Source organism: Aegilops tauschii, chromosome 6, assembly GCF_002575655.3.
Source record: "Aegilops tauschii subsp. strangulata cultivar AL8/78 chromosome 6, Aet v6.0, whole genome shotgun sequence".
In the NCBI taxonomy this organism is placed as follows: Eukaryota; Viridiplantae; Streptophyta; class Magnoliopsida; order Poales; family Poaceae; genus Aegilops; species Aegilops tauschii.
Window position 1 is genome coordinate 116,981,299 of NC_053040.3, and position 20,714 is coordinate 117,002,012.

A 20,714-nucleotide genomic window follows, 5' to 3' on the forward strand; every position below is an offset into this window, starting at 1 on the left:
ATGTGTTTGCCTTACATCAAAGTAGTGATTGTCAGTATCATGCATGAATGAGTTCTGAAGAGAGAATTTTATTGCTTTTTCTTGTCGGTTTTACTTGACAATTCAAAATCAATAAAGCGGAAGGAAGTTAGCAAGGCAGCGGATAAAGGTGCTCCTTCCGAACGGAGGGCCTCTACAGTTTCTACTCCTCCACAGCCCCAAGATGATTTCCAAGACAACACATGCATAGACACTCAACAAAGCTGTGTTTATGATGAGCACATTTCCCCTAGTGCAGCATCACCGGTGCTCCCTCTAACTTGGCACTGTTATATGTGGTTGCATGTTATGTGTGATGTCTAGCTTGTATTGCTTCTCATTTTGTTGAATTCCATCTGCTTACTTTACACATTATACTTGAATAAGACACGTGTTCCTGTTTCTAGAACATACAATATCTGTCTATCACACCATGTTCTTACATCAAATTACTACTGTTGTGTAACCTGCAACAATCACTTATCATAAGACACGTTTGACTTCGGAGTGTGATATAGGTTACATCTCACATTCTTTTCTAGCTTGTACTACTAATTTGTTGAAATGGCACTTATGACGAGACAGTTTTAACTTGGTAGAGTGATATTCGTTGCATCTTTCATATGGTGTCTAGCTTTCATTGCTTCTAATTTGTTGAAATGCCTTCTCCTTAGTTTACACATCATAAGCTGTGAATATGCAATGGCACTAATGACGAGAGACCTCTAACATGGTAGTGTGATGTTGTTTGCATCTTGCATATGATTTATTTCTTGTACTGCTTCACATTTGTTTAAACGCCATTTATGATGAGACACTGTTAACTTGGCAGAGCGATATTTGTAGCATCTTTCATATGGTGTCTACCTTCCATCGCATTGCTTCTAATTTGGTGAAATGTCTTCTTCTTAGTTTACACATCATAGTTCTGGTTATCTCTTCCGTCCTGTTTTTCATACATATTACATCCTCCTATCACATGGTTGTCTAACATCAAAGTTCAGTTCGTCTGCATCACACATCAATTTGTTCTGAACAACTAAATTGTTATTCGTTTTTCTTGTCGGCTTGACTTAACATGGCACAGAGAAAGAGGAAGAAACACAGAATGGCAGGGAATGAGAAGCGGATGAATCCTGCAGATTCTGCTGGTACTGATGGTGCAATAGAAGGTCAAAGTCCAGTGGAAAATTCTACAAACACGGCATCCCATGCTACACGAGTTGCAAAAAAAGCCAAACAGAAACAAATAGCTGCCACCAAACAAGCAGAGACAGCCCTAGTTCTTGCAACACCTACCACAATACTACCAGCTGCACGACTTACTCGTGCGTCAACTGAGCTAGCAGCACGTTCCCAAGCTCCCTTGCCACCTGACACTACTTCCCAAGCACTCTTGACACAAGACGAGTTGGCAATATCAGATGAACCTTGTGAGCTTCAACAGCAAGAAGGTAGTCGCTGGAGTCAAGTTACAGTTGCATGCTTCTTTATATGTAGTCTCACAGTTTGATGTACACTAACACTTCCTATGTTCGTTGTTGGACTAGCACCTAGGCGCAAGAGGAAACAAACATCAGGGATAATGCTCGATAGGTTAACTAAATCTAGAGGAGGAAGAATGGAGATCCGTTTTGAGGCAGGTTTAAAAAGGCCACGTGATGCTACAGAGTCAGCCAAGTTAGTATCAGAGGCAGCGGTTGCCGTTAGGTGTCATGTACGTATCCTCCCAACATGGATTCAGTACAGGATGACAAAGACGAAACCCAGTTCAACACCTTCCTCGACCATTTATCTGTAAGTATGGTTATGTATGGAAACTAGTAATATCGTCTTGCTCTGTCCCATACTTTCTAGGTTGCTGATAATGAGACTCCCATAATTTTCAACAGATGAGGTTCAAGTTGGATAGCCAAGATGATGCAACCAGACAAGCTTGCACCCATGTTTTCAAGTCTGCTCTGCGACTGTATCGGTATAACTTGAGGAAAACTCACTTTGAAGGCAAGGCTAACAGTGAACTTTCCCAAACATCTCCAGTGGAAAATATATTGGATGAAGACTGGAGGGGCCTTGTTAAACACTGGTCTGATCCGAAGTATCAGGTACATTATATATATGTGATCAGATCACATGTTAAAGTCCTATTTATGCATGTGCCACACAAATCTATCTTCTTGTAGGTGAACTGTTCAAAGAACAAGGCCAACCGTACGAAAGTGAAATTCCAACAGACGACAGGATCTCATAGCTATATTGCACACTGCGAGGCTCTTGTAATTAGCTGTTGTTTCACTCTTTTCGCTGTACCATATTATCAGATCTATATTGACTTGTTCGAAATGCAGAGGAAACCCCGCAAGGACCAAAAAGTACCTAAACCAAATGCTGTGGAAATCTTCAAGGACTGTCACACCAGCAAGAAGAAGGGCATGACTACACCAGTCAAAGCCGCTGTTGTAAGTCCTTAATCCTCATGCCTTTTAACTACTACTTACTCTGACTTGTGCCTTGAACTGCATGGTTTGCAGCCAATGTCTATTACTCTTTTCAATTTTGTACACAATTGTCTTAGCGTATCATTGCACCTTACAAGGTTTAAAAGAGAGGAGTGATGTTCCTTTGATCTTGACCCGTAATCTAGTTCCGTGCTGGACTTGCCCACACAACGTTACAATTGCCTGTTTGTCTGTTCTCAGTTGTTTTGTGATATGAATGATGTCATACTATGCTTACCGTATTATAAACTTTGTCTCTTTATCCTTAGCCCTCAATACAATGTGAAGAAATAGACAATACATTGGTACATGGTCATATGTTTGGAACCTGGTTTTATTATGTACTTTGCAATAAAATACAACTAATATTTTACATGGGTTCACCAGAATAAGTTCTGTATCACTAGTGCAGAACAGGCCTTTATCACCGGTTTGTAAGGGCCTTTAGTGCCGGTTCTGCAACCGGCACTATGGAGTGGAGACTAAAGGCCCCCCCTTTAGTACCGGTTTGGCACGAACCGACGCTAACGTGCCACCACGTGGCACGAGCCAGGCCCGGGTGCGTGTAGGACATTAGTACCGGTTGGTAACACCAACCGGTACTAAATGTTTGGGTGTGTTTTGGTTTTAAATTTTTTATTTTTCCTTTAGTATTGTGTTTTCAATTTAATTTAGTGATTTTTTTACATTATAATGAGTTGTTAAATCATTAGGTGAAAGTACCGCAGATTAGTTTCGACTGGATGCATGTGGATCCTAGCTAAGTGATCAAGTATATGCCATATCCATATTACTTAGATCACTAAGTGATCAAGTAATATGGATATGGCATATACTTGATCACTTAGCTAGGATCCATCCAGTTGAAACTAATATGCGGTTTCTTTCATAAATGATATAATAACTCATCATCATCATCATCATATTAATATAAAAACTCTTGCATCATATCATCACCAACAACAGTATATACTAGCTAGCAAAGATATCATCGAGTTCAACATGGTCATGATATTATAAGCGTTGATAACACCACAAAAGCAAATCACTCTTTGAGATTAAGTTCAGGACGAAGAACACGGACACGCATGAGAGGACAACAAGTACTAAGAGCATGATAACTAGCTAAATCACTCATGCTGCTCTCTCTCAGGTAAAATAGCATAGAACATGTATAGCTCTCCCGATTCATCATATTGGAGCATGCAGATGAACCTGTCTCCTAATCGTGGGATGCGCTTCTGATTGCTGCCCCCTAGTACTTCTCTGCGATCGTTAACAATTTTGCTCCAATCTTTCACTATTAAGCATTCATCGCTTTCAGAAATCCTGAATGCACTCATGTGCACTGTAGGATATCTTGGCCGTAAGCTAACAATTGACATGCGACCTTTAGTCTCGATCCACTGAGGCACAACTGTCATCGGGAGTCCCTGTTGAAGAACATCGTATAGTAATTAATATACTTAGCAATGAAAGTTTAGCTTCAAAAATAATGTATGCAAAAGATGCACTGAGGACTAATAGTAAAAATCTTACCATCTTTCCTAAATACATGTGACCGTAGTTCAATACGATCACTATTGGTCGCACGTTTTGAGTGCTAAGATTTTCAAATTCAGGAAAATGATTTCTCTTAACAGCATCAAGATCCTCAAGCCATGAAATATAATGGCTTATCTCCTCGCAGTTTAGTTCAGCTCCGGGACAGTAGTAGGTCCTGTCTACCAAGCACCGGACATGTTTGCTTGAATGGAAATAAGCTGTCAATAGAAATTAGTTGTCAACTATTTTTGAATAAACAATATCAAAGACATAAATATGGTTGAGAAACTCACATAATGGTAGAACTGGAGGCGTCTGCACATCGACCCAGATGTCTCTATTACCTTCAATATCATCTTTCGGACGAATATCAAAGGTGATAACCATATCAGGCTCAAATGCAAAAGCCTTGCATAGTGCTTGCCAAGTTTTGCATTCAAAATAGGTGTACGTGTCTGCATTGTATAATTTGACGTTGAAAGTATAACCAGCATGCTCGGTCTTCAGGTAAACTCTCTTTACCTCCATAGTTTCCATAGCACTGAAACCTATCTTATCCAAGACAAAAATTCTTGCATGGCAGGGGATGCGCTAGTAGAATAGTGAAAATTTAAAGTTATAAGTTGAAGCAAATGAAGCATATATAAGTCATGCTTAATTACGAAAAAAGACTTGTCGTTGTGACTTACTGTATCCACTTCGAAGGTCTCATCCAGCTTGATGCTGAAGCGCCTATCATCAATAAGGAAATTTCTGTCGCACAGGCCGCACTGGTCTTCACAGAATTCGCACTTAATGAAATCTTTTTCGTCGTCAGACGACATTTCCTATGTTCATATAGGTGAAACATTAAATACTTACTGTTCTATTAATTCAACTAATTGTATTAGTTCAACTAGTTCTATTAATTCAACTAATTCAACTAAGAATTTAATAAATATAAACGTGTTCTATTAATTTTCTTACTAAAATAAAGTAGCTAGTTCCATATAGTAATATTTTAATTAGATCATCAAATCTCAGATATCTAAATTTTCTTACTAAAAATAAACTAGTTATATTAATTCAACTAGTTTAAATAATCTCATATACCTAAATTTTCTTACTAAAAATAAACTTGTTCTATTAATTTTCATACTAAAAATAAACTAGTTATATTAATTCAACTAGTTCAAATCTCATATATATACCTAATTAATATCTAGCTAATTCATCTAAAATTGACATTAATATTTAACATCTTTTCCATATAATTCATCTAACATTACCATTCTAACATTCTTATCTACGTAATTTATCTAACATTAATCTAAGCGACAGAAAACAGAAAATAAGTAAAAAGAATATGTGCGTGTGTGTGTCTGTGTGTGTGTGTATGTGTGTGTACGTGTATGTGTGTGTGTACGAGCGGGGGGCGGCGGCATACGGGCGGCGGCGCGAGACGGCGATGCGACGGGGACGGCGTGACGACGAGCGGCAGGCCGGGGGCGACGACGCGATCGAGACGGCGACGTGGTACGGGGCGGCGGCGACGGGCGGCGGGGGCGACGGCGGTGACGGCGACGGCGGTGACGGCGACGACGGGCGGTGACGGCGACGGAGGTGACGGCGACGACGGGCGGCGGGGGCGACGGCGCGCGGCGAGGGCGGCGGCGATGTCGCGCGAAGTAGTTGGAGAAGAAGTGGTGGTCGATGAAACTGAATTTTTCGTAAGTGCCATATATATAGGAGGGGCCTTTAGTACCGGTTGGAGCAACCAACCGGTACTAAAGGACAATTTTCGCCAGGCCAAGGGGCGGGAAACTACCCCTTTAGTACCGATTCATGGCTCCAACCGGTACTAAAGGGGGGCCTTTAGTACCGGTTGGAGCCACGACCCGGTACTAAAGGTGTGCGCTGGCGCAGGAGTGGTGCGGGCAAGTTTAGTCCCACCTCGCTAGCCGAGGGGCACCCGCACCAGTTTAAAAGCCCCGGCGCGGCTGCTGTCTCGAACTCCTCTCTATAGCAGGCTTCTGGGCCTAACTTTGGCGCGCTGCCCGTTGAGCCTTCTAGCCCTTCTGGGCCTGTCGTGGAATTGTCACGGCAGATGTCCTCGAGCTAGGACTTAGTCGTGGAGCCATCGCAACTAGGAAGCTTGAAGGGGTTAATGTGGGACAAGGAACACGAGGGTTTATACTAGTTCGGCCCCTTACGGTGAAGGTAAAAGCATACGTCCAGTTGAGGTGGTATTGATTAGGGTTACGATCACCAGGGAGCTAAACTACTATGCCCGGCTTTCGATGAGATTGTTGTCGCCCTTAAACTGCAGCCGGGTCGTCCCTTTATATAGAGAGGCTGACACCCTGCAGCTCTCAGAGTCCCCGCCGGCTCATAAGAGTGTCCGGCTTGGACTCTCAACTATTCTTGCCTTACACTACAAGTTCTACCATAATAACGATTGTAGCTACGGGCCTTAAGCCATATCCGGGTCTTAAGCCCATCTCTGGCCCATCGTCTTCAAGCTTGGCTCCGGGCTTCTGGTAATGACCATTAGAGTAACCCGGCCCCTCCTGGCGGGTGACTCTAAGGTATATATCCTCAACATTAGGCCCCAGATTGATTTGAGCCGGCTCATGTCAATCTTCAACTCTTCCGACAGAAAAAATCTCCGGCTTACCTTTCATGTGAAGGCCATAACCCGGCGTGACGTCATCCTCTGGACTCCGGATAATCCGCCGTGACGTCATCTTCCATTAAGCCCGTTTTTTACTCCACCAGATCCGCAACGGATCTTTGCTTTTACTGTCATCCCGAAAATCGAGGCGTTGTGGGGGGAGATAACCACGCCATGGTCTCCTTGATTCTCGCGCCCGCTTTATGAGCTCGCCTTATAAATAGGCAGGCCCGACGGACTTCTCTGTCACCCTTCTTCCTCCTCGCGCCACTGCCTCTCTGCCTGAGCTCGCACTCCACCGCCGTCGTCTCGCCTCCGGTCTTCGTCAACCTTGGCCGCTGCATCACCCTGACTCGGACCAGACAAACGGCGGCGACTCCCGCACCTTTTCAGCTCCGGTAAGTCCTCACTACCCCGTAGAGTAGATCTGCAGTAGGGTTCATCCACGTTCTTCGTGTTCGTCACCATTGCCCGCAAGTTTTGGTAGTTCTCCTAGTTACTGTCCCTGCTTGATCTTAGGCCTGCATAGAACTAGTGCGGTGGTTGTTTTAAGATCCATTCCACACGCAAGTAGCCTTCCTTGTACTGCATAAGAACCTTGTTCGAACCCAAGAACTCCCTCACTTCGGTTTCTAGGTCTAGAAATTTTTCTTTTGCCCGACCATTTTGATCCAAAAAAGTTACTGCAATGTGTGAAACCTGTTTTACCACACTTAGTAAAAATTGCAACCATTGAATCTTGGCGGCTTACAACTCCGGTTTAAAGAAACCACGCGCCGTAGAATCCTCCGGCTTAAAGAAAACCATGCTTCGTAGAATCCTCCGGCTTAACTGTGGTAAGGCCGTAGATAATCAACTTATTCTGAATGCCCCTGCGGCTTAAATAACCCACTGTACCTGAGTATATATCATTAGTCCCCTTCATAAACCGCCACCTTAGTTTCGAACTGTAGATCTCCGGCTTATAATTAACCCGGACATTGTTTCCTTTTTGTCATAGACTGCCAACTTTCACCATGCCTCCCAAAGCTCCCATCACTTGCAACTGGATGAGGTCCAATGTGACCAACGAGACCCTAGCTGATTTTGTTAAGTTAGGATATCTGCCCAAGAAAGACATCATGTCCTACCGTGCCCCTGACCCGTCAGAAGAAAGGCCACAGCCAAAGGATGGGGAGGTAGTGATTTTTGCGGATCACATGAGCTGGGGCTTCGCACCACCCGATTCAAAGTTTTTTAGGGACGTGCTCAATTTCTTCGACTTGCGGCCCCAAGACATAGGACCCAACTCAGTGTCCAACATCTGCAATTTCCAAGTCTTCTGCGAGGTTTACCTTGGAGAAAGCCTAGTCTGCTGCTCTTCAGAGAGCTTAACGGGCCAAGTCTGGAGTTAGGTGGTATCTCCATCCAGCAGCGCAGGGACTGCCTTTTCCCTTACGCAGAGCCGCCGAGCCACCCAAAGGACTGGAACATGACTTGGTTCTACTGCCAAGATACGTCCCCGGCTGATGAAAACCCGCTGCCCGGCTTTCGCCCAACACGTCTGTAGCCGACTCACCCACTGTCGGACAAGCTGACTCAAGCGGAGCGCCAGCCTCTGCTCCCCACTATCAACAAGATCAAGGCTCTCCTGGGCAATGGTCTGAACGGAATCGACCTGGTCCGGGTTTGGATCTCATGGCGGGTGATCCCATTGAGCCGCCGCCCCGGCTTAATGTGTGAGTACACAGGACGAAAGGATGATCCTCAAAGACACAGCCGCAATGATCTTCCAGAAGACGTTGCAGAGGAAATGACCAAGGCTCTCTTGAACGAGAGCCTGGCAGACTGTGGAAGGACCGGGTTAGCCCCCTTCTGCAAGACCAACCCAGCCCTAGCGGTAAGCCGCTGACTTAACTCTTTATCTTCTTCTACATATAACCTTCATCTGAACCGTTTTTAATAATTCATCATTGTATTTTTCAGGCTGATGATAAGTTCTAGCGGGTCAAATATGACCATGAGGCGGCCAAGAAGGCCAGGAAGGCGAAGAAAGCCGCCAAGAAAGCCGCCCCTCGCAAAAAAGGAAGCAGACCTACTGCTTCGGAGCTGATGCAATTAAGTGACAGCTCCGAGTCAGAGGTAACCCCTAAGCCTTTAAGTTCTTGTTGTATTTGTTGTTTGCTACTGTCCACCTTATCAACACTTGCTCATTGACAGGATGACACCGGCGCCAGTAACCCGGTGGTTGAAGAGGTAATGTCACTTTCCTCCGACTCGGAGCCCTTGCCACAGCTGAAAGTCCGAAGGGTAACCCGGAAAGTAAGCTTTTCACATCCTTTAGCTTATCAAGACCCTCAATTTATTTTGAAGCGACAGGTTCATGAAAGCCGGCGTCACACCCGGACCAACAAGGACACCGACCTCTCCGCCGGGTTACCCGACGCAACAAGGAAGCGTCGAACTGAGGTTTTTTACCACTTGTACCCTTTTCATCCGTTGGCGGGTGTTATCCGTCAGCCACTCAATTCTTCAGGAGACCTCCCCTTCTTCGGGCGACTCTATGCAGTCGAGTCTTCCGACTTTCAAGACCGCGCCCGGGTAATGACAACCATCCCACATTATATTTGTCTGTACTTACTCTTTGTGTGCTTAACACTTCTGTCTTTTCAGTGCCCAGGAAAAACTCACCAAAAGAGCGAAGAAGACCAGATCAGCCGGAGTGCCGGATTTGCCTGAACCGGGGTGACGGCTCAAGAACCGCCAGCTGCCTCCGCCCCCGAAGCCACCACTCCAATGGACACGGCACCTGAGGCCACTGCCCCGACTACCAAGGCAACGACCGAAGCTTCTGTTAACCCGGAGGCCTCCAGCTCGGCTCCACCAGCAGACGACCCGGACGTGGTAATCACCCGGACGGAGTTCGTTGAGCCGGGGAGACCTACCCTGCTGGCCAAGTGCTCCGCTAAGGGGGAGTTGCTGCAGCCCCACCGGGTGAACCTGGACCTCTCCGACTACACCAACTTAAGCATTGGAGAGCTCGTCTCTGGCTACATCAGCCAAGTGCACAAGAGCCGGGACGCCGAGGTTGCCATGGTGACCCAAATCCAGCAGAAGTCTGAGGTAACATCCTTTTGTCCTCCGACTTACTGCATAATTTACCTTTACCATACTAGCCCCCAAGTCAACGACTTATGATTGAATATGTTGTAGACTTAGGTTTCGGCTTACTCCATTGAACCGACAGTTTGTAGATAGATACGTTCAATATGCATTAGCCCCCAAGTGCCAAGTGTCTTTGCTTGGAAAACGCTTGGGACTTATATAGTAACTGTTCATGCCATAACCCGAAAATTTATGCAGGCTGTTGGCAAGAAGCTAGAGGCGGACCTTGCGGATCTCAAGAGCCGGCTGAAGACGCAGGAGATGGAGACCCGGAAAGCAAACGCCAAGTTTGTATCCAGCATCGCCGCGCAAGAGAAGCTGAAGACAGAATTTGATGCGGAGCGGAAAGCCTGGGCCGAAGAGAAGGCCGCACTGGTGACCCGGGCGGAACAGGCGGAGAAGGCTCTCTCTGAGAAGACCGCCGAGCTCTCCGGCCTAAAGCGCCAGGTTTCCCAAATGGTGGCTGCCATCTTCGGTAAGTCGCCTCACCGGCTTTCAGCAAGTTTAAAGTATTTATATCTCATGATTCATCCCTGTCGCCGGCTTATCTGATTCTGTTAAACAGGTCCCAGAAGTGCCAACCTCAACCAAAGCGTGGTCACCAAACTAAAGGCCGTGTATACCCTGGTGGAACAGCTCTACACCGGGTCACAGCGTGCCTTAGCTGTGGTGGCCCTATCCAACGAGGTGCCGACTCACCTGGCAGAAGTCCTGCGCCGGCTCGCCGTTCTGCCTCAGCGGATCCAAGAACTGCGACGGGCCTCTGCGAGAGCCGGAGCGATCGCCGCGCTGAGCCGGGCCAAGGTATTCCTGCCGGAGTTAGACCCGGCGGACATCGCCCTTGGCTATCCAAGCCTGAAGGAATATGGCTCAGCTTTTGATCAGAAGGACTTCGCAGCTTGCGTGAAGGCCGTACGCCCGGTGGCCACCCTTATCGGGAATGACACAGATCTGACCAAGTACCAGCCGGGCTACGATGCGGAGAATCAGAGGATTCCAACCCCTCGCTATGAAGCCCTCAACCTGATCCCGCCGGCTCGTCAGCACACGTTCGCCCCGGAGATTGACCCGGCCGGGTTAATTGACGAAGAAGCCCAATTCGAAGCTCTCAGCGGCATCGACTGGAAGTCATCAACCTTCCAGGTCTTGGGATCAGCCGGAGGAGAGGATAAGAACGAGCCGGAGACTTCAACTCAGCGGGCATCATAACTCGGCTGGCGGTTTACCAAACAATGTTCCACCCTTTTAAACTTGATGAGTTTTGTAATAGAGTAGGTGCAACAGTTCATCTCTGCCGTGCCATCGTGCACGTATTGAATGCGAAAGTCTTTTGAAGTTGCCTCTTTGATATTTCTCCGGGTCATAATCAATCCTTTGTTTTTCTTAACCTCAAAGAGGTTCCTTTAATTATCCTGCATAGAAAGGCAAATCATAAGTCTCGGGGCGTCTTACCGTCCTGAGAATCATAAATTTTAGATAGCCCGGAATATGAATCGAAAAGGACTTGTCTTCAATAGTATCCTGAACACAGCCGTAAGAACATGCTGAACGGCCTGCAAGTATACTTCCGGCTTAGATAATCCGGATGAGGAAGCTGGTACCGCAACTCCGATTTATCTGCCTTATAACACCTATTGCGTGCAGCGATACTGTAAACCAAGGTTAAACCGGAAAAGTGAGACCCGGCTGTACACACCTTAACATAATCAAAGAAAACTTGTGATAAGACAGAAGAACTTAGGGGCTTCCGGTTCGAATACGACCAGAGACCCGGCCCAAAGGGGTTAAGCTAAGATTCGGATACGATCATATAGCCCCAGTGGGTGTGGCGATGCCAATCAAGAGGGTACCGACAGCTATGTTCTCTTTGGTTCGAATACGACCCATGTTTGAACAGGAAGCCCCCAAGTGATTTTAAAAATTGTTTAACGACGCTGATTCGAATACGATCCACGTCGGTTCTCAGAGGGGTTAAACTATGATTCAAATATGATCAAAGGTAACCTCCTAATGAGCTCGGCACTTTGCCAATCAAATGGGTATCGACAGCTATGTTCTCTTTGGTTCGAATACGACCCATGTTTGAACAGGAAGCCCCCAAGTGACTTTACTGCTTACGGCTAGATTCGAATACGACCATAAGCCGGATCCTCCTTTAAGTCATCATGTAATCATGTAATAAAAACAACACGTGCATATTTGGAGGAGAAAAAAGGACAGAGGTCCTGCTTTATTGCTTATCATAATATATACATGGCTGAGAAAAATATGTACACCACGAGAGCCGGTGGCTCAAGTGTAGTAAGGCCGAAGCTGAGCTATGTTCCACGGCCGACGGGTTTCCTCCTCCGACTTACGTGAATCTTTATGCTCCCGAATGTCAATGAGGTAATATGACCCGTTGTGCAAGTTCTTCCTGACCACAAAGGGCCTTTCCCAAGGCGGGGATAACTTGTGTGCATCTGTTTGATCCTGGATGAGCCGGAGCACGAGATCGCCTTCCTGGAAGACCCGGGATTTAACCCGGCGGCTATGATAACGGCGCAGGTCTTGCTGGTAAATCGCTGAACGGGCTGCTGCCACATCACGCTGTTCGTTCAACAAGTCAAGAGCATCTTGGCGCGCCTGTTCATTATCCGTCTCAACATAAGCCGCCACGCGAGGTGAGTCATGACGGATGTCACTGGGGAGGACTGCCTCCGCTCCATAAACCATGAAGAAAGGCGTAAAACCTGTAGACCTGTTAGGAGTAGTGTTGATGCTCCATAACACGGAGGGCAACTCCTCCACCCAACAACCCGGCATCCGTTGCAAGGGGACCAAAAGCCGGGGTTTGATACCCTTTAGGATCTCCTGATTAGCTCTCTCAGCTTGACCATTGGATTGAGGATGAGCCACGGAGGAAACATCAAGTCGGATATGCTCTCGTTGACAAAACTCCTCCATGGCGCCTTTGGAAAGATTGGTACCATTGTCAGTTATAATGCTGTGTGGAAAACCAAAGCGAAAGATCACCTTTTTCATAAACTGAACCGCCGTGGCTGCATCACACTTGCTAACTGGCTCCGCTTCAACCCACTTGGTAAACTTGTCAACTGCCACCAAGAGGTGGGTCTTCTTATCCTTGGACCTTTTAAAAGGCCCAACCATGTCAAGCCCCCAAACCGCAAAGGGCCAAGTGATTGGGATCATCCTCAGCTCCTGAGCCGGCACGTGAGCCCGTCGTGAGAACCTCTGGCAACCATCACATTTACTGACCAAGTCCTCTGCATCAGCATGAGCCGTCAACCAATAAAAACCATGACGGAAAGCCTTGGCCACAAGGGACTTTGAGCCGGCATGATGGCCACAATCACCCTCATGGATCTCACGCAAGATCTCTTGACCTTCCTCAGGGGAGACACAACGCTGAAATGCTCCTGTAACACTGCGATGATGCAACTCACCATCGATAACAATCATTGACTTAGCCCGCCGGGTTATTTGCCTGGCCAAGGTTTCATCCTCAGGCAACTCGCCCCGGGTCATGTAAGCCAGATATGGCATTGTCCAGTCTGGTATGATATGGAGAGCCGCCACCAGTCACGCCTCCGGGTCAGGGACAGCCAAGTCTTCCTCCGTAGGCAATTTAACCGAAGGGCTATACAGGACGTCCAGGAAAGTGTTAGGCGGGACCGGCTTTCGCTGAGAGCCTAGCCGGCTTAGAGCATCAGCCGCCTCCTTCTTCCTGCGATCAATGTGCTGTACTTGGTAGCCCTGAAAGTGCCCAGCAATGGCATCAACTTCGCGGCGATAAGCCGCCATTAGAGGGTCCTTAGAGTCCCACTTGCCTGATACTTGTTGAGCCACCAAGTCTGAGTCACCGAAGCACCTTACCCGGCTCAAGCTCATCTCCTTAGCCATCCGAAGACCGTGGAGCAAGGCCTCGTACTCAGCCGCATTGTTAGTGCAAGGAAACATCAATTGTAGCACGTAATGGAACTTGTCACCTTTAGGGGAAGCCAATACAACGCCAGCCCCCGAGCCCTCCAACTGCCTGGACCCATCGAAGTGAATAGTCCAATACGTGTTATCCGGCTTTTGCTCGGGCACTTGTGACTCTGTCCAATCATTGATGAAATCCACCAGGGCCTGAGATTTAACAGCAGTGCGTGGCACATATTTGAGACCATGAGGTCCAAGTTCTATAGCCCACTTAGCAATTCTCCCTGTGGCCTCTCTGTTTTGAATGATATCACCAAGGGGGGCAGAACTGACCATAGTGATGGGATGACCCTGAAAATAATGCTTAAGTTTCCGGCTCGCCATGAACACACCATACACAAGCTTCTACCAATGCGGGTACCGCTGCTTGGACTCAATGAGCACTTCGCTGACATAATAAACCGGCCGCTGAACCGGATGCTCCTTACCCTCCTCCTTGCGCTCCAGCACAATAGCCACACTGACGGCTCGTGCGTTTGCCGCCACATACAGTAGTAAGGGCTCCTTATCAACCGGAGCCACAAGGACTGGGGGCTCTGCCAGCTGCTTCTTCAAATCCTCAAAGGCGGTATTAGCTGCATCATTCCAGACAAAGTTATCAGTTTTCTTCATCAACTGATATAAGGGCATGGCCTTCTCACCCAAACGGCTTATAAACCGGCTTAAAGCAGCGATGTGACCCGCCAAGCGTTGAACATCATTTATACACGCCGGCTTAGCCAGGGAGGTGATGGCCTTGATCGTCTCTGGGTTAGCCTCAATGCCTTTGTCAGAAACCAAGAAACCCAAGAGTTTGCCTGCAGGAACACCAAAGACACACTTGGCCGGGTTAAGCATCATCTTATAGACCCGGAGATTATCAAAGGTTTCCCTTAAGTCATCTCTCAGGGTTTCCTCTTTTATGGACTTAACCACAATATCGTCCACGTAAGCGTGAACATTGCGCCCAATCTGTTTATGAAGACAGTTCTGTACACAACGCTGGTAAGTCGCCTGTGCACACTTGAGTCCAAAGGGCATAGGCACATAGCAGAAGGCTCCAAAGGGAGTGATGAACGTCGTCTTCTCCTGGTCCTTAACTGCCATCTTAATCTGATGATATCCGGAATAAGCATCCAAGAAACTTAAGCGTGCACAACCTGCCGTAGCATCAATGATTTGATCAATACGGGGGAGGGCAAAAGGATCAGCCGGACACGCCTTGTTCAAGTCCGTGTAGTCCACACACATCCGCCAGGTGCCGTTCTTCTTGAGTATGAGCACCGGGTTAGCTAACCACTCTGGGTGAAAGACTTCAACGATAAACCCGGCCGCCAAGAGCCGGGCCACTTCTTCACCAATAGCTTTCCGCCTCTCTTCATTAAACCGCCGAAGGAACTGTCTGACTGGCTTAAATTTCGGATCAACATTGAGAGTATGCTCAGCGGGTTCTCTAGGTACACCTGGCATGTCAGAAGGTTTCCATGCGAAGATGTCCCTATTCTCACGGATGAACTCGATGAGCGCGCTTTCCTATTTTGGATCCAGATTGGCACTGATGCTAAACTGCTGAGATGAATCTCCTGGAACAAAATCAACAAGCTTAGTTTCATCAGCCGACTTAAATTTCATCGCCGGCTCACTCTCCGTAGTCGGCTTTTTCAGAGATGTCATATCTGTTGGGTCAACATTGTCCTTGTAAAACTTCAACTCCTTTGTAGCACAAACAGACTCTGCATAAGCCGCGTTGCCTTCCTCACACTCCAGAGCCACTTTTCGGCTGCTGTGCACCGTAATGGTCCCATTGCAACCCGGCATCTTGAGCTGTAAGTACACATAACACGGCCGTGCCATAAATTTGGCGTAAGCCGGCCGTCCAAATATAGCATGGTACGGACTTCTTATCTTGACCACCTCAAAGGTCAATTTCTCCACCCTGTAGTTGTTCTCATCACCAAAGGCCACTTCCAATTCGATCTTGCCGACTGGATAAGCCGACTTACCAGGTACTACACCATGGAAGATAGTGTTTGATTGGCTGAGGTTCTTATCAACCAACCCCATACGGCGAAAGGTCTCATAATAGAGGATGTTGATGCTGCTGCCTCCATCCATGAGCACCTTTGTGAACTTATATCCTCCCACTTGAGGAGCCACCACTAAGGCCAAGTGGCCCGGGTTATCCACCCGGGGAGGGTGATCCTCCCTACTCCACACTATAGGCTGCTCAGACCACCGCAAGTAGCGTGGAACCGCCGGCTCCACAGCATTCACAGCCCTCTTGTGAAGCTTCTGATCTCATTTGCACAGACTAGTGGTAAACACATGATACTGTCCACCACTAAGCTGCTTTGGATTGGTCTGATAATCCCCCTGCTGCTGTTGATGACCCTGGCCAAACTGCTGATTAAAGCCCCATTGACCGTTCTGAGGACCGGAATTTGAGCCGCCGCCCGGGCCATGAAAGCCGCCGGCGCCTGAGCCGCCGCCCGGGCCATTGTAATTCTTAAAAGCCTTCATGATTGCACAATCCTTCCACAGATGAGTCGCTGGCTTCTCTCTAGAGCCGTGCCTTGGACAAGGTTCATTCAACAGCTGCTCCAGCGTCGGACCTGACCCGCCACCTCGGGGAGGGGCCTCCCCTTGCATTGCTGGTTATTACCTTGTGAGCTGGCGTTGGCTACAAACTCTAGGCTGCCATCAGCCTTGCGCTTGCCTCCTCCTTGGTTCCCCGGGTTAAACTGAGGACCCTTGCCATTGCCGTTCTTCTTTCCCTTCCCTGTCCTTTCATCATCTGAAGGGGGATCCTTGGTACCATCAGAATCGGCATACTTGACAAGAGCCGCCATTAGTGTACCCATATCACTGCAGTCGCGCTTAAGCCGCCCGAGTTTCATCTTCAGGGGCACAAAACGACAATTCTGCTCTAGCATTAAAACCGCTGAGCCGGCATCCATCTTATCTGACGAGTGTATGATCTCCTTAACCCGGCGAACCCAATGTGTCGTAGACTCACCCTCCTGCTGCTTACAGTTAGTCAAATCCACAATTGACATAGACTGCCTACAGGTATCTTTGAAGTTTTGGATGAACCGGGCTTTCAGCTCAGCCCAAGACCCAATGGAATTCGGTGGTAGCCCTTTCAACCAAGTGCGGGCACTCCCATCTAACATCATGGTGAAATACTTCGCCATGGCCGCCTCACTGACCTCCAGCAGCTCCATAGCCATCTCATAACACTCGATCCAGGCTGCGGGTTGTAAGTCAGCTGTGTAATTAGGCACCTTCCTAGGGCCCTTGAAGTCCTTAGGTAGACGTTCATTACGGATAGCTGGCACTAAACAAGGGACACCCCCGGTCCTGGTAGGGATACCCACGTCGACGGAAGTCGTCGGATAAGCCGGGGGGTCTGGTAAGCCGTCAATTGAGGCACTTGCTCCGCCTCTTGCCGCGCTTTGTCCTGGTCTGCTACGTAAAAGGCTCCATTATGAGCCGGGCCATGGCCAGGGGGCGGGTCATGGCGTCGGACATTACTTGAGCCGGTTGCTGAGACCATGTGCCGGCTGTAACTCGGGCTCTGGCCTGGACGAGGGGTCGAGTGGATCCTTTCCCGGCTGTAGGAGTACGCCTCTTGCTGCGCCAGTGCTGTCTGAAGGAGTTCCCTGACCCGCCGGGTTTCAATAGCCGTCGGAGAGTCGCCGTCAACTGGGAGAGCCGCCAGCCGTGCTGCCGCAGCGACCATGTTCTCCAGCGGGTTATTATAATGACCCGGGGGTATTGGCACGTACTGAGGCGGGGCAGGGGGCGCCTGGGGAGGCCCCATCACTCGTGGCTGAATAAGGGGTCCGGACCCGGGCTCTATGACCCCTGGCGGGTTACTAGACCCTGCACCTGGCGTGTTGAAGAGGTTGCGTGGATCGTAAACCGGAGGGAGTCGAGATTGGGTCTTTTGATACCTCCTTCTCATGACCTCATTGGCCGCGTTCTGATCCATCGTGAGTTGGAAGGATTGCGCCTGGATCAGCTGAGTTTGGGCATCGAGAGTCGCCCTCTCCGCAGCCAGCCTGATCCCTTCCGCTGCAAGATCCTCTTTAGCCTTCACTAGATCCAATTTTAACTGTGCCACCTCCGCGTCATGCCGAGCTTGATCCGCCGGGTCAACCGTGGCAGTTAACAGGGCCGTCATCTTGTCCGTGAGATCCATTAGCACCTGAGCCGGAGAAGGCACCGGGTTTCCCGCTCCAGCAGCGGGGTTCTGAACAGGCTGCGCACCAGCCATAAAAACTCCAACCTGACTTGGCGGCTCAAATAGGTCCGGAATACTGTCACCATCGGAACAACCCATGAGCCTGCCATCCTGAAGTTGGTACAACGAGTTTGACTCATCGGTGGCCGACTCGCCGTCAGAGCTGGCTGCCGTCTCATCACCAGATCCAGATCGATCAGAGAGTCCTCCATGGATACACCCCACAAAAGCATGCCTTAAGGCAGGCTGGGCCCGGGCGGGTCGCGCAAGCTGAGCCGTCTCGATGAGATCGGCGCAGAGACCCGGCTCAGGGCCCGGTTCACCAATCTTGCCAATGAAAACATGAATTCCGCCGAAGGGGACCCGGTACCCGTACTCAACTGAGCCGGCGTCGGGGCCCCAGTTTGCATCGTCGATGTAGAGCTTGCCGCGACGACTCTTGGTCATCCGGCCCACAGCGTATCCCTTGAGCCCTTCGAAGCTGCCCTTCAAGAACTCAAATCCACCGTGCGCTGGCCCCACGGTGGGCGCCAACTTTCGTGGAATTGTCACGGCAGATGTGCTCGAGCTAGGACTTAGTCGTGGAGCCATCGCAACTAGGAAGCTTGAAGGGGTTAATGTGGGACAAGGAACACGAGGGTTTATACTGGTTCGGCCCCTTACGGTGAAGGTAAAAGCCTACGTCCAGTTGAGGTGGTATTGATTAGGGTTACGATCACCAGGGAGCTAAACTGCTATGCCCGGCTTTCGATGAGATTGTTGTCGCCCTTAAACTGTTGCCGGGTCGTCCCTTTATATAGAGAGGCTGACGCCCTGCAGCTCTCAGAGTCCCCACCGGCTCATAAGAGTGTCCGGCTCGGACTCTCAACTATTCTTGCCTTACACTACAAGTTCTACCATAATAACGATTGTAGCTACGGGCCTTAAGCCATATCCGAGTCTTAAGCCCATCTCTGGTCCATCGTCTTCAAGCTTGGCTCCGGGCTTCTGGTAATGACCATTAGAGTACCCCGGCCCCTCCTGGCGGGTGACTCTAAGGTCTATATCCTCAACAGGGCCTGTATTTGCAAACCCTAGGGTTGGCAGGCCCAGCGGGCAGCGCCCCAACAATTTTTTATATAATTTTCTTCTATTTATTTCCGAGTAATTTTTTTGCTGTATTTAGTTTCTTTGTGAATATAAAAAAATTATATAGTTTTTTTTCTTTTCTGCATTATTTATTTTCTGCTATTCATTTTGTAGTGATTTTCAATTTCACCGTCATTTAGCTCTCTAAACAAATTGGTAAATGACTGAAAAACAACAAATGATGTCAGAACATGTTGGAAATTGATGACGTCGCTTTGAATGATGCATACTTAACGCAAAAATAGGCTGGAGTTCAAATAATTTTAAAAACATTGAAGTGCCCGTGTAACAGATGAGTTCTCGTCCGAAACCCTGATACTCCGAAAGAGATTGTCCAGTTTGTACACGAGGTGCGTCCAGTTTTCGCCGTGACCCTCTCTACTCTTTTGCACATGCTATGCGGGCGAAATGATGATACCATGCCAAGTTCCAACATTTTCAGAGTTCATTTTGTAGTGATTTTCAATTTCACCGTCATTTAGCTCCCTAAACAAATCGGTAAATGACTGAAAAACAACAAATGATGTCAGAACGTGTTGGAAATTGATGATGTCGCTTTGAATGATGCATACTGAAAGCAAAAATAGGCTGGAGTTCAAATAAGTTTAAAAAACATTGATGTGCCCATGTAACATATGAGTTCTCGTCCGAAACCCTGATACTCCGAAAGAGATTGTCCAGTTTGTACACGAGGTGCGTCCAGTTTTCACCGTGACCCTCTCTACTCTTTTGCACATGCTATGCGGGCGAAATGATGATACCATGCCAAGTTCCAACATTTTCAGAGTTCATTTTGTAGTGATTTTCAATTTCACCGTCATTTAGCTCCCTAAACAAATCGGTAAATGACTGAAAAACTGCAAATGATGTCAGAACGTGTTGCAAATTGATGACGTCGCTTTGAATGATGCATACTGAATGCAAAAATAGGCTGGAGTTCAAATAAGTTTAAAAAACATTGAAGTGCCCGTGTAACAAATGAGTTCTCGTCCGAAACCCTAATACCCCGAAAGAGATTGTCCAGTTTGTACACGAGGTGCGTCCAGTTTTCGCCGTGACCCTCTCTACTCTTTTGCACATGCTATGCGAGCGAAATGACGATACCATGCCAAGTTCCAACATTTCCAGAGTTCATTTTGTAGTGATTTTCAATTTCACCGTCATTTAGCTCCCTAAACAAATCAGTAAATGACTGAAAACAACAAATGATGTCAGAACGTGTTGGAAATTGATGACGTCGCTTTGAATGATGCATACTGAATGCAAAAATAGGCTGGAGTTCAAATAAGTTTTAAAAACATTGAAGTGCCCGTGTAACAGATGAGTTCTCGTCCGAAACCCTGATACTCCGAAAGAGATTGTCCAGTTTGTACACGAGGTGCGTCCAGTTTTCGCCGTGACCCTCTCTACTCTTTTGCACATGCTATGCGGGCGAAATGATGATACCATGCCAAGTTCCAACATTTGCAGAGTTCATTTTCTAGTGATTTTCAATTTCACCGTCATTTAGCTCCCTAAA